This window comes from Mirounga angustirostris, unplaced genomic scaffold (assembly GCF_029215605.1).
Source record: "Mirounga angustirostris isolate CCGP_5_RB_7025 unplaced genomic scaffold, mMirAng1.0.hap1 SCAF_5, whole genome shotgun sequence".
Taxonomy (NCBI): domain Eukaryota; kingdom Metazoa; phylum Chordata; class Mammalia; order Carnivora; family Phocidae; genus Mirounga; species Mirounga angustirostris.
The window spans coordinates 171,154,010-171,167,469 of NW_026991713.1; the positions used below are offsets into that span (position 1 = coordinate 171,154,010).

Below are 13,460 nucleotides of genomic sequence, written 5' to 3' on the forward strand. Positions count from 1 at the left end.
AAATGACAAAGGCTTTTTAAATGACCCTTCTTTCATATTTGTGTTTTTCTCTCTACTAGCATTGTCTCTGTGTGTTCTACATGTTCTTCTATCTCCTTATCAGAATTGCATACTATCTGGGGCAAGATCCTGCTAGGGAAGGAAGGCCCAGAATTTCCCCAAACCTGTTAATGGCCTGTGGATATAATGCGTAAGGAATCACATCCTGTATAATCAGGACATTCCTCATAAAAGGCTTGAGAGTTATAAATATTTGAAGATTCTGAGCTCTGGTGTCCTCTACTTGTGGATAAAATGTCTCCAAATTTTAAGCTGGAACACTGGTTAAGTAACTTTTTTTTTTAAGATTTTATTTATTTAGTTTTGGTGGGGAGGGGCAGAGGGAGATGGAGAAAGAATTTTGAGCAGACTCCCCACTGAGTGCAGTGCCCAACACGGGGCTTGGTCCACAACCCTGAGATCATGACTTGAGCCGAAACCAAGAATCAGACCCTTAGCTGACTGAGCCACCCAGGTGCCCTTGGTTAAGTAACTCTTAAGCAAAGCATTGCAGTTACATTGCCTAGACTTTTAAATAACAGCATTGACTCATGATGTTTGCGTACTGATCAGCAAACAAGTACCAATAAAATCATGCTTGTGACGGAGGAGAAAAAAAGATGGTGATATGGAGACATCTTCAGATAAAGACTAAAATAGTTCACTGCAGTTTCTTACAGAAAGAGCTATGACGTTTCTCTCCCAAAGAAATAATAAATGCAGCCCCAAAGAAAGTTCTGGAGAAGTCCTAAAATAGCCCTATTTATATTATAGAAGGAATATCTGAGTAACCAAAACAGCATCTCCAAAGTTGTATACTCTCTTGACGTTATCCTGACCATGCAATGAGCCCAAGGTGGAAGCCGGAAGAGGGAGTTGGTGGGAAGCCATCCACCACCATGAAAGCCACCCCCTCCATGCCATGGTGGCAAAGATCCTTGGGCCCCATCCCACTCCTTCTTCTGCCTTTGACACCTGCTGCTCGTCAGCCAGCGTCTGGGAGAGGATAATGCAGGGTGGGCTCCCCCTCCACCCCCTTCTGGTCCTGGGGCTGTGGGAGGGCAGCTCTCCTGGGCTTGGCAGGGAGTGCACATTTGTCTGAGGTCACTCTCCGGGGCAGGAGGTATTTTTAAATAGAGATGAGAAGGAATTACAAAAAAAAAAAAAAAAATGACTGCCTGGCTCCAGAACCCTAAATCCTGAGGCCCAAGCTGATGACGAACACCTGGTGATCCCATAATGAAGTCGCTGACACCATATAGTCGCTCTGTTCCCCGTAGACCCACAGAGACACTGGTGTAACTTCGTTCTTCTTTCCAGAAAAAAAAAAAATTATTTTCTTCCCCTTCTTCTCTGTTCAGACATAACATCATCAACACAGCTCTTTAAATATCTGTGCTGGGAGGCTATATTTAGTGACTGTTTGGCCCTTAAAATGAGCCTGATTTCCTGTGGCAAAAAGTTCTCAGCAGCAAGGAGAGAGGCCTGGAGAATTCTGAAGTACTAGGGAACAGCTTTAAGGCTTGAGATGTTCAAACAGTGTAAGAAAAGGAGTTAATTGCTTTTTCTGGATAGGTGACTGGCACCCAAGCAAGGGGGAGAAAAATCATAATAAAAGGGTGTGTTTGGTCTGAACACTTCTAAAGTCATCCTGGAGAACAGCCTGACATGGGGCAGCTGTGCGAGCCAGTAATCACGTGTGGTACATAGCCCTGCTTCAGAGAGGCGGGAGGGGTGTCCATTCATTCACTCATTCATTCACTCACTCATTCATTCACTCACGTACTCATTCATTCATGCACTCACGCGTTCACTCATTCATTCACTCACTCATTCATTCGTTCACTCACTCATTTGTTCACTCACTCACTCACTCACTTGCTCATTCACCCACTCACCACAGTTGTACATTTTCCTACGTGCAAAGCCCGGTGGCCTACAGGAGCTCCAGGTCATGGGGCAAACAAGACACACCAACCATGGACCTTCGAAGGCCATCCCCAGAAAGGGCCCTCGGCAGGGCACAAAGTGAGTGCCACAGGGACCCTGGAGGGCAGAGGGTACTTCCGCTGGTGTCATCTGGGAAGGCTCCGCTGGGAGAGGAAAGAGCACCAGCACTGGCTTTCTGTTCTGGACCCGCTCCTCGAACCAGTGAGCCCAGATGCCAGGACATTATCTCCTATCACAGATGAGTAACTTTCCCAAGGTCCCCACGAGATAATAAGTAACAACCCTGGAGCTCAAACTATGATCTGACTGCAGAGTGCTTCACTACTCTTTTTGGGCCCAGAGCGCCAGATGGAAGCTGGCAGAGCACGTCTGCGAGACCAAGCACGGAGGTCCCACACTGATTCCGCCGAAGCCCCGGGGCAGTCGGCTCTGCTACGGCTCGGCCACCAGAACGTCTCCCTCCTCTGATGCAGCCTGGATCCGTCATACTTTCCCTCCTCAGAAACCACTGTCCAGTCCCTCTGTGTGTGTTGGGGGGGCTCCATTGTCCCCAGGATGACCCAGGGGAGCAAGGGAACACACATTCACTTAGCCCTGACTAAGGTTTGCCAAGCAACATACCATTCTTTTTTTTTTTTTTTTTTTAATATTTTAGTTTGAGCTAATTTTAGACTTTCGGAAGAATTGCAAAAATAGGACAGAGTTCCCGGACATCTTTGCTCAGCTTCCCCTTATATTAACTAACATCTTATATAGCATAGGAAAATCATCAAAGCAAAGAAATTCACCTCGGTGCAATACTATTAACTATACTATGGAATTAATCTGGATTTCTCCCGTTTTCACACTATTGTAGTCTTTCTGTTCCAGGATCCACTCGGGGATCCCACCTGGGACATTTCCTTAGTCTCCTCCAGTCGGTGACAGCTCCTTAGTCTTTCCTGGTCTTTCAAGACCTTGACATTTTTGAAGAATACTGGTCAGTTATTTTATAGAACACCCCTCATTGGCTTTGTCTGATGTTTCTCGTGGTTAGACTGAGGTTATGCACTTTCAGCAAGAAAACTACATAGCTGATGTGCCCAGTTCAGCGTATCTGTCAGGAGCCATTCATTCCCATATACTGGCTTCTTGGGTTTCTCTGAATACTCAGGGGAACCCCATGAGGTAGGTATTATTATTATTATTTCTAAAGATTTATTTATTTATTTTAGAGAAAGAGCAAGTGAGAGAGAGTGCAGGGGTGAGGGGCAGAGGGAGAGGGAGAGAGAGAATCTCAAGCGGACTCCCCACTGAGCACAGAGCTTGACACAGGGCTTGATCCACGACCCCGAGATCATGACCTGAGCCGGAAATCAAGTCAGACGTTCAACTGACTGAGCTTCCCAGGCATCCCATGGGACAGGTATTACTATCCCCATTATACAGATGGGAAACTGAGGCAAAGAAATTAAGGCACTTGCTCAGGGTCACTGGGGTGGTAAACAGCAGAGGCAGGATTTGCACCCAGTTCTGTCTCTTGGTCTTTCTACTACACGCCAAGCTGCTATTTCCATTCTTTCTGGTTCAAACTCATTCATATGACCTTGACTGATCATAGGAAATTGGACTTGGATGGTTAATCTAATTGTTCCTAGTCTTACAAGTGGGATTCTAAAACCAACGGATAATAACAGCTAACGTTGACTAAGCACCTACTATGTGCCTGGCACAATGCTTCATCTTTTATACATAAGGTATCCCATTCAACCTCTTCCAACACCACAATGGAGTAGGTAGTGCAGGGGCACGGTCCCTTACCCCAAACTCCTGGGCTCAGGTATGTCTGGGAATTTAGAACTTTGGGATTTGGGCAACACCCTCCGATCAATATCTTTGCAGCCTATCCGATGACCTTCCATTCTAAGATGGGCACATAACCAAGACTATGAATAGGCACAGACAGGTGCGGGTCGGGTACCACACTCCGAACTAAACTTTTAGGTTCCCAGAGCTTCAGGATCTCAGAACTGCAGATGAGGAGTTGTGGGCCTGCACTGTTATGGAAAGCCATTTGCAAATGAGGAAGCAGAGGCTGGGAGGGTCTCAAAGGCTCAGAGCCGGTCATGACCCAGGCCTGCCCCTCACTCTGTGGTTGGGAACCTACCCCAAGCACTTAGGGCCCTCTCCTACCAACTGGGTTTTATGTCCCATTTCCCATAACAAAAGACATTCTGAATATGTTCAACTGGCACTAAGAATAAGTGGAAATAAATACATTTTCCAAACCCCTGGGCTCTCAGCCGTCCCCAGAGCAGGCTGTGAAGATGACCACCCCATCACCATCATCACAATGATAGCTACTGTCTTCTTAAGGCACTAGAGGAAACTTTTCCTCTTCCCATAAAGATATCATTAGTGCCATCGGATCAGTCCCGTCCAATCAGCCCCAAGTTCTGCCTCCAAGAAGGCCTCCAAAAGGGGTGTGTGAGTTTCAGGTCTTTCCCTATGACATAAGGACACCCTTAATTGCTGAGGCTTTCCTTCATAAAAAGTCACCTAGGAGCTAAATCATCTATGAGTTGATCCAAACCCGTTTATGGCCCTATAAACAGGTTTAGCCAACCCTGCGTCTTGAGTTAGACATGCCTCACTCCCCACTGTGCACAAGGAAGCATCCCTTCATGTGCTCTATAATTACTTTCCAGTTTGACCGTTTGGGAAGAAAGTTCCAGACAGTAACCATTATCACCGGCCAACAACACCTTTGTGATCCCTGACTTCCCTCCAATCTCCTGCTCATTCACCTTCTCACTTGGCCTAGGATAGGGAAACTGAGGCAACCCCTCCTATTCTGAGTAAATGGAGATTTGCACATTAACAGAGAGCTGTGGGTAAATCAGTGATGAGTACACAGAATCCCAAGCAAGTGAACAAAGACAATTCATTACTCCAGGAATAATAAAAAAAAATAGGCAGCAAAGGAAAAGACCTCAAGTACACTAAGGGCTCAGCTGCTCCTGGCATTTCCAGGGTCATGATAAAGTTGACAGTGAATAAAGAGTTAAGACCCTGGGGGCACAGAGGAAGGAAAGTGTCCTGGCAAAGAGGAGGGATGGGAGAAGCTCACAGGTAAATGAAAGCTACATCTTTCATCTTCCAGAATGACAGGCTCACAATAACGGCTATGATAAAAGCAGTTTCAAGAATTAAAAGTGGTTGCTTCTGGGGGCGCCTGCGTTGCTCAGTCGGTTAAGCATCTGACTCTTGATTTTGGCTCAGGTCATGATCTTAGGATCGTGGGCTCGAGCCCCACATCAGGCTCTGCGCTCAGCACGCAGTCTTCTTGTCCCTCTCCCTCTGCTCCTCACTCTGCTTACGTGCTCTCTCTCTCTCTAAAATAAATAAAATCTTGGGGCATCTGGGTGGCTCAGTCGTTAAGCGGCTGCCTTCGGCTCAGGTCATGATCCCAGGGTCCTGGGATTGAGCCCCGCATGGGGCTCCCTGCTCAGCGGGAAGCCTGCTTCTCCCTCTCCCACTTCCCCTGTTTGTGTTCCATCCCTTGCTGTGTCTTTCTCTGTCAAATAAATAAATAAAATCTTAAAAAATAAAATAAAATAAATAAAATCTTAAAAAAAAAAAAGTGGTTGCTTCTGGGAAGCAGGAAATGGTTGGGAAGGGGCAGAGAGCTGGGCCAGGACACTCTTGGGTGGTGGTGACAAGCCTGAGTCGCTACCCGATCCTTATAACTGTGCCCATGCATACCTTTCGTGGAAATAAAGTCACACAACTAGTCATGGGTAGAGCCACAAGCCAAACCCCAGTGTTCTGCCCTCCCACCTGTGTCTTCACTTCGGCCTTTGTCTTTCCAGACCAGACAATTCTTGCTGCATGTCCTCTGTCATCTTAGCTATCATCTGAGCCAGCCCTGTGCCGTGGTGTTTTTCTTGAAGCCTTAGAACCAGAAACACAGAAAGCAAGAAACCAGGCAAGCAGTCCACGCTAGGCCCGGTGCAAAGGCAGGCCGGTGTGTTTGGGTCATGGTCCAGGCAAAGGCCTCCTGAGATCTCCTGGTAATTCTTCCCGGGGTTCGGCACCCAGCCTCGGAAACAGCACAGCTCAAAACACAGGGACTTCCTCGTATTAGATGATCCTCAACTCGGGTGTCATCGAGACCCGTTCACTTACTTATCCCACAGCCATGAGCCTACCCTGTCCCAAGCAGTTCACTACCCTAATACGGGCTGCGTGCTCACTACCTGGATGGCAATGTGCTAAGCGCTGTCCTTGCGTTATGTCATTTAATCCTTTCAACAGCCTGTCAGGTAGGTTTTTTTGGTTTTGTGTTGTTGTTGTTGTTTTTTACAGTGGATGCTCTCTCAATGGCCCTCTACTTAACAGAACCAGAGCAATCTATGCCTGCCAGCATCTCTGTAAAGCGGCCTGCCTGGAACCAACAGCAGGTGACCCGTCTAGACCTAAAGTCCACGCTCTTAACCTCTACAGAGTCTTGGGGCACAACCAGGGCCCAGACACAAGGCTGAGTCTGCCTCAAATCTGGGCAAGGCCTTGCAGAATGGACCCTAGGCAAGTTAATTTTTCTTTTCTAATCCTCTCTTTCCTCTAGGAAACTGGACTGGGTCCGAGGCCACACCTCTGGGAGGTAAGGTCAATGCGTGAAGCAGGCTGGTGGGAGACTAAATGGCATCATTTCGGACACCCCGTGTGGCCTCTGATTTAGTGACACAGAGTTTTTCTGGAAAGTTAATTTTTTCTTAAAGATTTATTTGAGAGAGAGAATCTCAAGCAGACTCCCCACTGAGCGCAGAGCCTGACGCGGGGCTCAATCCCATGACCCTGAGATCATGACCTGAGCCGAAATCAAGAGTCGGATACTTAACCAACTGAGCCACCCAGCTGCCCCTGGAAAATTATTTTTATGTGCTACAACCTAGGCCTAATGGACTAAGCCCGGGAAGGGCAGGATCGGAAGATACTCGCGGAGTCTTGCGGGCTCGGCCTGTGCAGATATACCTGGCAGTCCTAAGTGGAAGGCAGAAGACGGTGCCTGGCAGGAGTGACCAACTGCAAAAGACTTCTCACTAGGTAATTTTCCTGAGTGAGTGACTTTGGTGGTGGGGGAGCATAAGACCCTCTGACCAACACAGAAAAAGTTACCCATAGAAATTAAGTGCAGCCAGGGTTATCCAGGAGGAAGGGTCTCAGAGAGCGGGAAAGCCAGACAGAATTCAGTGTCTGGAGCTGAGAAATAGGACAGCAAAACTGGAATAACAAGGGCCAGGTGTTGTCAAAAGGCAGTCAACTCTCCCAGAGCTGCTGCTTCAGTAACTGCATTTTTATAGAGCCACCAACTCTCTAAACCTTTGGGGAGATCTCAGCCAACCCCCTCATTTCACAGACTGCGACTGAAGACCTACAGGGAGTAGGGGCCACGGCAGGAACAGGGGGAACCACAGCCAGGAGAAGCGAGCCTTCCTGATTCTTTTTCTTAAGATTTTATTTTTAAGTCATCTCTATACCCAACGTGGGGCTCGAACTCACAACTCCGAGATCGAGTCGCATGCTCTACCGACTGAGCAAGGCAGGCGCCCTGAGGCTTCCCAATTCTTTTTGGGTTTTTTTTTTTAAGATTTTATTTATTTATTTGAGAGAGGGAGAAAATGAGTGGGGGGAGGGGCGAGGGAGAGGGAGAAGCAGACTCCCTGCTAAGCAGGGAGCCCTACAATGCTGGATCCCAGGACTCCAGGATCATGACCTGAGCTGAAGGCAGACACTCAACCGACTGAGCCACCCAGGTGCCCCAATTCTTAATTCAGTGCTCCAGGCGCTCCCGGCTGCCCTACAGCTAAGCCCAGGAATAGGGGCACACTCCAGAGCACCCTGGGGAGCCTGGGGAAGGACCAGCACATAGCAGGCCCACCCCGAGGGAAGCTGTTCATTTATTTCCACCTGTTTCCTGACTGCAAGTCAGCTCGCTTGAGCAGAGACACCATCACGATCCTAGAGGGAAAGAAGGGATTTCCTACTCGCCTTTTTTAATAGACAGCACAGGGCTTGATCAAGAAGAAAAAAAAAAAAGTAAGGTTAAGTAAATTATATCTGTGATCCTCACGCTTGGAATTGCACCAAAGAACTCCATGGCCCAGCAGGAAAGAATGTTTTGAACAGGCTGCTGAATTGTTTTTCCAGGATAAGATTTCTGTGAATAAGTGCCAAGTGTGAAAATACAATGTTTTATCTATGGCCACAAGAAGCACAGATGACATAGCAAAGTGTTGCTCCAGGTTTAAAAGGGTGGTCTGTCCGTGCCTCGAGGCAAGGGCTCCGCTAGGTTTCCTGCCCCAGAGCGTGAATTACCTGTTTTCATCCCGTATTAGCTTTTATCGCTGCCGTAACAAATTACCACCAATTTAGCGGCTTAAAAGGATGCCCATTTATCAGCTTGTGGTTCTATGGTCTGAAGGCTAACTCAGTTTCACTGGGCTAAAATCAAGGTGTTGGTAGGGCTGCATTCCTGACTGGAAGCACTGGGGAAAATTCAGGCTACCCTCCCTATCTTTTTTTTTTTTTTTTTTTAAAGATTTTTATTTATTTATTTGACAGAGAGACAGCAAGAGAGGGAACACAAGCAGGGGGAGTGGGAGAGGGAGAAGCAGGCTTCCTGCTGAGCAGGGAGCCCGATGGGGGGCTCGATCCCAGGACCCTGGGATTATGACCTAAGCCGAAGGCAGATGCTTAACGACTGAGCCACTCAGGCACCCCTGCCCTCCCTATCTTAAGGTCCTTAATACAGCTGTGAAGACCCTTTTACCATGTAATGAAACATACTCACAGGTGGACATGTTGGGGAGGGGTATGCATTATTTTACCTACCCCATCCCATCATCCCACCCGTGGGGCATAAATCGGGAATCCTGGCTCCCAGTTCACTGGCTCTGGATGTATGATGACTGCATGAGGAAGCCTCTTTCTGCAAAATGTCCCTCCTACTGAATTCTCTACTCCTAAAGCCCACCTACCTCTTTCTACCAGTGTAGCCATAACTTCTGCTTTAGTCCAATGTGACGGAGATCAAGTACGTTCCCCTCAGCGTTGGGCACCTGTCTTGGAGTGGGAACTGGGCCTATTTCATTTTCTGTTATAGCAACAATCAAATACAATCAGGTCCTTTATTATTATTGAGCGCCTACGGGGTTCTGAGCATCATGCTTGGGGCGAGGCCTACAAAGAAGGCTAAGCTATAGGGAAGCTCACAGTCGAGCGTGGAACAGACATCCAGATCAACACAGAAACACATAGAAGTAACATCAAATAAATCTGCCTGGAAGAATGGGGGGGGGGAATTCCCAGAGGAGGGCCATCGGAGGTGGGACTTCAAGGATGAAGAGTTTAGCAAGTGGAAAAGGTGGGACGGGCACTCTAGGCCAAAAAGAATGGTGTGCCACCTGGAGACACACAGAGGCCTGAAGCAGTGGGCCGCCTGAGACAGAGAGAGGCGGGGCGGGTGGGGGCTGCAGGGGAGGCCACGGGACATGACGGCCTGCAAAGGTCAGCTCTCTGCAAAGGTCGGCTCTGTGCCCTTGAGCTTGAGTTTCAGTTTGGAGGAATGCATAACAAACAGGCTTTTAACACATGGAGTGATACAGCAGTTGCACCTTTTAAAACAGATCTCTTAGATCAGACGTTAGGCATCTGCCTTTGGCTCAGGTCATGATCCCAGGGTCCTGGGATCGAGCCCCTCATCGGGCTCCCTGCTCAGTGGGAAGCCTGCTTCTCCCTCTCCCACTCCCCCTGCTTGTGTCCCCTCTCTTGCTCTCTCTCTCTGTCAAATAAATAAATAAAATCTTAAAAAAAATAAAATAAAACAGATCTCTTGGGGCTCCTGGGTGGCTCAGTCAGTTAAGCGCCTACCTTCAGCTCGGGTCATGATCTCCGGGTCCTGGGATGGAGTCCCATGTCAGGCTCCCTGCTCCACGTGGGAGTCTGCTTCTCCCTCTCCCTCTAGCCCTCTACTTGTCCCCTTGTGCTCTCTCTCTCAAATGAATAAATAAAATCTTTAAATAAAATAAAAATAAAACAAAACTCTGACAGCCAAGGGGAGACCGGATAGCAGGAAGGCCAGCTGGGCCATGCGGTAAGTAGTCCAGGCTCAAGATGAAGGCCTGAAGGAAGGCAGAAGCCGCGGGTGGAGAAGTAGGAGCGATATGGAGAGCAATCAAGCAATCAAGGAATCCAGGAGACAGAACAACTGGACTCCATGCCTACCCACAGGGGTGCAGGATAGAGGTTATGCCAAAGACTGGGAGAATTTCAACTTCCAGGGCCGGGGAGGGTTTCTAAACTGGGAATGTCAAAAACTGAGAACAAAGGACAATGAGCGAGTTGGTGGCAGGAGACAGAGTTCAGGATTAGGTGTGTTAGGTTTTTGGGGGGCTTTTGGGGTTTTTTTTTGTTTTGTTATCAGCAGGAATGGCCTTAGACCGTACAGGCAGGTCCCTTCCTGGAATAAGCATCTCAAGGGAAGCAGGAGATCTCAAGTCACTTCCAAGCATGAGTCAGGGAGCTGACGTTCCATAGGAAGTCCCCGGGAACCACCCACAGTTACGTCAGAGACCTGGTCTCTTCGGGGGCCCCGTCTCCTGCTGGCTCCAGTCACGCTCACATGAACCCAGACTCGGGGTGTCCTTATGAGGGTTCACAGTTCAACACTGGGACCAAATATGGCTGACACTCATCAGTCCTTTATTCCACATATTTTATCCTTCATTCTGCAAACCCTTGTTGAGGAGAGTCACTTGGTGCCAGACACCACATCAGGAGCCCGAGGCTATAAAGATGAAATAAGGTACTCGACATATAGTTTTGGAAGGCCTACTGTGTGCCAAGCCTGGAGGGTTAGAGCCCTGGGCTCACCTGTTAGTGGAAGGGAAGCTTCCCTGGATTTTGCTCAGAGAAGAAACCACACACAGCTCATGCCTGTCAATCTCTTGCTGAAGGATTATGGAAAATGGGAGGGAAGAATATAGCATTGGTTAAGACATAGCCAAGAAAAACCAGAGAAGGCATTTGCTTCCAGCCCAGTATGGGAGAGGGGTCACATGACAGGCGGTAAACATAATCTCTCTCTCTCTCTCTCTCTCTCTCACACACACACACACACAGCAACTGTCTAAGCTAAGAACTGTCATTGTGCGCTGGCCCCAGGGACCTCACAGGAACCACTGTTTCTGACATGTTCCCAGGTGACATTCCCCAAGCTCCTATGTTCCCACAGTAGCTTATCAAGCGAGACTTGATCTAGATCTTTGGAACACAAGCCAAGCTCGGGGTCATGTGTTCCAGAAGGCCACTGGGCCAATCCTTGATTTTATTCAAATGTGCTTCTTTTGAGCCTAGAACACACTCTCCTCTCTCATTCTCTCCTTTGAGGACTTTTCATCACCTCATTTATTTTGTGTTTCCAGACCTCCTGAGACTGAGTCGGTGTAATTCCCTCTGCTAGATGCTGGGGACAACTCGCTAAAAGATGAGTAAGCCCCTGAGGGCCCGTCTACCGCACAGGAAGGCAGACACTGGACACAAACCAATGGAAGCTGAGGGCAACATGCTCAGTGTGGGCTGATGAGAAGTCCCAACTTCACAATTACGTGTTACGGCAGAGCTTGGGATAGGCTGCTTGGATAAGCTTCCCAGTTTCCAGTATCAGAAGGGTTTTCACTGGGGTGGCTGTATTTGGGAGAAACCTCAGAAGCTGGGTGGATATGTAAGTGGCAAGTTCTTAGCCTCCTCAAGACACTGTCTCTTACTCCCTGGGAGAAGGTGTTTTTCTTTTTTTTTTTTAACCTTCTGTATTTTGAAATATAATATAGAGAAAACCGCACAAACCAAAAATGTACAGCTTAATAAATTATCATAAACCACTTCCTGGGTCAAGAAACAGACTGATGGCGGGACCTCAGAAGCTCTCCTTGTACACCCTCCCAATTAACCTCCCTGCATCCAAAGACAGTATTTATATATGGCCTTTTATGGTAATCATCCCCTTCTTTCTTTTTTTTTTTTTTTTCAGCAAGACAGCATGGTGGGGGTGGGTGTGGTGGGCAGCGGGAGAGGGAGAGAGGATCAAGAGAGGATCCACGCCCAGCATGGAGCCCAACGTGGAGCTCAATCTCATGACCCCGAGATCATGACATGAGCCAAAATCAAGAGTTGGACGCTCAACTGACCAAGTCACCAAGGCGCCCCTCTCCCCTTATTTCTTTACAGATTTACCATCCAAGCAGCACACTTAATAGCCGTTTCACTTTGCCTGTTTTGTGAACCTGATATAAATGGGAGCCTAGGGGGCACCTGGGTGGCTCCGTTGGTGAAGCGTCTGCCTTCGGCTCAGGTCATGATCTCAGGGTCCTGGGATCGAGACCCGCGTCGGGCTCCCTGCTCAGTGAGGAGCCGGCTTCTCCCTCTCCCTCTGCCCCTACCCGCCCCGTCCAATAAATAAATAAAAATCTCACATAAATAAATAAATAAATGGAAGCATACAGAAGGTGTCCTTTTGGGTCTGCCTTTTTTTCGCCCACCATTATGTGTGGAAGGTTCATCCAGTGCTGTCAAACGTGACTACAGTTTATTGATTCTCCTTGTTGTGCAGTATCCCGATGAGAGACCACGTCACACGGCAGTTACCCATCTATTGCTGATGGGCTTCTGGATTGTCTCCAGTTTGGAGTTACTACGAAAGATGATGATGAGTCTCCTTCCAACTATCTTTTGTGCCTTGCTGTTGGGTGTAGAGCTAACAGTGGAAGTGCTGGTACATCTTTAATTTTAGGATAAGACAGGACTGTTGTCCGATGCGGTTGTACCAACGTAAAGCTCCATCAGCAATGCATCGCCATTTCCATTGCTTCACATCCTTGCTGATGCTTAGCACAGTTAGTTTTTTTTTTCCCTTTAAGATTCTATTTATTTATTTTAGAGACAGAGAGAGAGAGCACGCAAGTGGGGGTAGGAGCAGAGGGAAAGGGACAAGCAGACTCCGCATTGAGCACGAAGCCCAACTCGGGGCTTGATCTCAGGATCCTGAGATCATGACCTGAGCTGAAGCCAAGAGCCGGATGCTTAACCGACTGAACCACCAGGTGCCCCTTTTTTTCATTTTTATTTCAGCCAAGCTGATGGGCATTGGGTGATATCTCATGCATCTCAATTTTAATTTGCATTTTTTCGATTACTAATGAAGTTGCACATTTTCATATGTTTTATGGTTTTTTTACATATTCTGGATATAGGCCCTATGATAGTTATGAGTGTTGCAAAAAACTTCTGGGAGGAATTTCAAAAGTCCAAATAAATCAATTGGAAAGGACTTAAAAAGAAAACCTCTGTAATTTTTCTAAGTTACCAGCCCAGACCAGGCTTCAGCTTTAAAGAGAAATATGAAAAGGAAAGTATACAATTAGAGATAAGAGCCA

General features: G+C 47.7%; 1 protein-coding gene and 1 long non-coding RNA gene across 6 annotated transcripts in view; one reads left to right on the top strand and one right to left on the bottom strand.

Moving 5' to 3' along the window:
- Positions 1-13,460, bottom strand: part of HIP1 (huntingtin interacting protein 1) — a 145,682-nt gene that overhangs the window by 124,802 nt on the left and 7,420 nt on the right. The gene's annotated exons all lie outside the window — the stretch shown is intronic.
- LOC135364584 (uncharacterized) lies at positions 5,896-12,153 on the top strand. The gene is made up of 3 exons (XR_010411991.1): positions 5,896-6,631; positions 6,924-7,074; positions 11,454-12,153. It is a non-coding gene; the product is annotated as an uncharacterized LOC135364584 (long non-coding RNA).